Source organism: Chrysochloris asiatica, unplaced genomic scaffold (genome assembly GCF_000296735.1).
Source record: "Chrysochloris asiatica unplaced genomic scaffold, ChrAsi1.0 scaffold00004, whole genome shotgun sequence".
Taxonomy (NCBI): Eukaryota; Metazoa; Chordata; class Mammalia; order Afrosoricida; family Chrysochloridae; genus Chrysochloris; species Chrysochloris asiatica.
Window position 1 is genome coordinate 46,909,804 of NW_006408522.1, and position 4,304 is coordinate 46,914,107.

A 4,304-nucleotide genomic window follows, 5' to 3' on the forward strand; every position below is an offset into this window, starting at 1 on the left:
AGGAATTTGATTAGAAGTTTTGAGAAATTGTTAGCATGAGAGAATTACTGCTTTGTTCTTAACTAGGAAACTTTAGGGTACTTTTATGTTCTTGTTTTTATTGTTTGATCAATTATATGTATGCCCAGTTATAGTAAAAATTATGTTTTTGATTGTAAGCTGCAACTAACGAATCTATAGAAAGTAAAGTTAGAAATTAAGATGTAGAACTTTGTTTAAAATTAACCTGATATTTTAGGGAGGATTAGAGAGAAACAGAGTCGCTCACAGAAGGCAGATGTTATCACGGTAACTAAAAAGTAACTAAGGAGAATAGAGACACAGGAATGTTTGGTGACCTTGTGTTCCTCTTGTACCATTGATGTAACGATATAATATTTGATTGATTTGTAACTGCTTGTACATGACTGTTATGAGATCATTGTATATTCTAAATGGGATATAAGAAGCAACAATTTTGAAATAAACAGTCAAGGCAGCAGTCAGCAGGGAGTCATCAGAAGAGAGCCATTACCACCATCTGCCTGAGACTCAAAATGACCCATTGACTCTTTGAGTTATTTTATTTTATTTTATTTTTTTTCATTTGCCGACTCCACATCCTCCTATCGAGACCCTCCTAATAATTGTGTCGAGGCTGGTCCCTGGCAATTTTCTCTTGTTCCTCCTTTTCTTCACCTTACTTTTACTGTAGTTTAGCTCTGTTTATCTAAATACATTGGTATTATTCTTTTCTTTTGTATGTAAATTTATTCATGTATGGTGTGGGAAGAAAACAAGGCTGAGTCCTGGATACTTCTATTTTTGGATAAAGTTTTGTGCTGTGTTGCTGTGTATGTGAATCTCCACTTATTGTCTGTTGTTGGTTTTCTGTCCAAAGGTCTCCCATTGCTATTTTTTGTAAATTTGGCCTGGTTATTACAATTAATTTATGTTTCTGGAAATGTTTAAATTTTGCTGTTATATTTAAGGGACAGTTTTTCTGGGTTATTATTCCTGCTTGACATTTATAGTTCTTTCAGAGTTTTGCATGTGTCTCTCCATTGTTTTCTTGCCTCTATGTTTTTTACTGAGAAATCAGAATTTAATCTTTTAGGTTCTGCTATTTAGGTAACTTTTCATTTTCTGAGTGTTCTCAGGATTTGCTCCTGTCTTTGATTTTTGGAGAGTTTGATTATCATATGTTCTATTGGTTTTCTTTTGGAATCTATCCTATTTGAGATTCATTTATTTTGTTATCTTTCTGTCATAATGTTAGGAAAATTTTCTTCCAACAGCTGTTCAACTCTATTTTCTATGCTTTTATTTGTCTCTTCCTGTTCTGGAATTCCAGTCACTCATAAGTTATTCCTTTAGTTTTCCCACATGAATCTTAAGGCTTCTTCAGATTTATTTATTTATTGATTGATTTTTCTTCTTGCTTACTAGTATTGAGAGATAGATCATCATTCTCACTAATGTGGGCTTCCATTGATTCAAATTTATTCCTTTGCCCTTTCAATATATTGTCCTTTTCTGAAATCATAGTTTTATTCTTCTGGATTTCTATTTGCAGATATTATATTGTTCTTAATCCTTTACCTATTTTCTTTGTTCCTGTAGTGTTTCCTGTGTTCTTCCTTGTTTTCCTCAATCTGACTATCAGTCATTTTTTACTACCTAAATATCATTCTCTTGAATTATTTTTCAGGTTATTCAAATGACTTTTTTCCTTTTAAAATATTTTCTAGATCTACATTTTGTTCAATTGTTTGAGCCACTCTGTCTTGTTTCTTCATGTGAGCATGAGCTGTCTTGATTTTGAGACATCATTTTGCCATATTTTTATTAAGTTTATGAATGTATATTGGTGTATTCTCTGGCACTCAATAACTGCCCCCTGGTAGTTGTGATTAGTGATTGAGTGTGTGTACCACTCTCTTTTTGCTGATTGTGTAGCTCAGTTTATGATGGGTTTGGCAGATATTGGTTGTTGTTGTTGATGTGGTGTACAGCAGCTGGCATTCACTCTGACCCATTGTCTGTAACTGCAGAGAGTACAGTTGTAGCTGGGCTGTAAATGCATGGTTGCTGTCCCTGTCTGGTAAGGCAGAAGAGAAAACATACACACAAAAGAAACGGAAAACAAACAAACAAGGAAATGACAGTGAAAATAAAAACAGTAAAGAAAAAAGTTGGCAACAATTAGATAAATAAAACAAAAACTTAAAAGAGATAAAAGGGAGAGGAGAATAAAAAAATCAAAAAGAGAAAATAAAAAGAAAGAAAAAAATTGACACAATTCGAAGAGGAATGAGTAAAAGTGAAAGTCTGGAGCATAGTAAAGAATAACAAAGACATTAAAAAGGAAGAAAGAAAGAAGTAGCAGTGGTTGGGAAAGAAAAAATAGACTGAAAGAAGAAAAATTTCAGTGGAGATATAAAAGATAGAAAGCATGGATAAAGATACAGAGGACAAAAGGAAAGAAAGAACAAACAAACAAAAACAATGAAAGGAAAACACCAGAACAGATGTCAGACCCAGAGAGAGAAAATCTTAGGGTTTCCTGCAAGCCAAAGACCTGACATTGTGGGTGGGCAAGGGATGAAATGGTAGCACTCTCAACCTTATATAGGGTCCCTGTATAGTTAGGTGTTTTCTTTTCAGGATATCAAATCTGAAGAGTTTATGCAGACTCCATTGTAGCTGGAGATCAGGGTATTTCTGTCCTAGAGTTCAGCCAAGAGTGAGAGGTTCTGCTTATTCCTGGTCTGGCCAGAACCAGCTCTGCATGTCTGGAGCAGGACACACCTACTTCCTGGTGCTGGGGTTGGTGCTGTTAGTTCTCCACTTTCTTTGATGTGACTCTGACTGCCTAGAGTACAGGTGCTTCCCTAGGAGAGTACATAGGTGGGGGGCTGGCCATACCCCTGGTAAACAGGGTAATATGGGCTACAAGAAAAAAATTTCATACATTTCTATCCATCACTAATTGGTATGCCTCTGTATCACCTACCACCCTCTTGCCTTCAAAACTGCTCACAAATGTTGAAGATGACCACCTCATGCCTAGCTGGAAGAGTATATTTGGATTGATGCAAGACCCATAACTCACTATGAAACAGCCATGAATGGATATACTAGATCCCTCTATGCAGAAAGTTAACCCAGAAGAGACTGACAGCTTAAGGGGCTGGATCAAATTTTAAGTAAGATATGTTTACTCTGAGAAGGGCAACTGCCCCTTTTCTTCTCTAAATACTGAATGGAACACTCTAAAGGAATCAGCTGACGTGCTGTATATGGAAGCAATGTTATATTAGTTTTAAGGTGATCACTGTATGCATCCAATGAGTGGGTACCTTACACAGTTCATGGCACATATGAGTATACAGACAACATTTGGTGTAGAAAACTGCTGTGTTAAAACCAGCAAGTGGAAAGACCTTGATTGAAGAAGGTAAGGACAGGTCAGTTCAAAAAGATGACTATGCACATGGACTCCACCAGATGAGTACATAGAAATCAAATTGACTGCATCTATGGAAAGAGATGGGGATAAAGCTCAATATCTCAAGCAAAAACAAGGCTAGGAGCAGAAGGAAGATCATCAACTGCTCACATGCCTATTTAAGCTGAAGTTGCAGAGTATTAGAACAAGTCCAGGAAAGCCAAATTTGACCTTCATCAGATCCCATTTGAATTTAGAGACCATCTCAAGAACAGATTTTATGCATTAGACACTAAAGACTAAAGATCAGAGAAGCTTTGTGATGACATCAAGAACATCATACAGGAAGAAAGCAAGAGTGTTGGAGGAAGACTTATTAACAACCTGTGATATTAAGATGATACAACCTTGCTTGCTAAAGTTAAGAACACTTAAAATATATACTGATGAAGATCAAAGACTCCAGCATTATGTATAGATTGAATCTCAACATAAAGAAAACAAAAATGATCACAGAATGGACCAATAGATATCATCATGATAAATGGAGAAACGATTGAAGTTTCCAAAGAGCTGTTCTCCATTGGGGTTTTATTTGTTTATTTATTTTAAGTAGATCACCAGATCTTTTTTCCATGGTGCTTCTGGGTAGACTGAAACCATGGACCTGTTAATCATTTGCATCACTCATAGACAGCTACACTGACAATTCCTAATTCTCAGTATATGCATGTTGGACTGTTTGGTTCTAGTTTTAACCACAGATAGTTATTTAGATGATTGTTGTTGTTAAGTGCCGTCAAGTCGGTTCCGACCCATAGCGACCCTGTACAGGGTTTCCGAGGGTGTAAATCCTTACGGGAGTAGAAAGCCT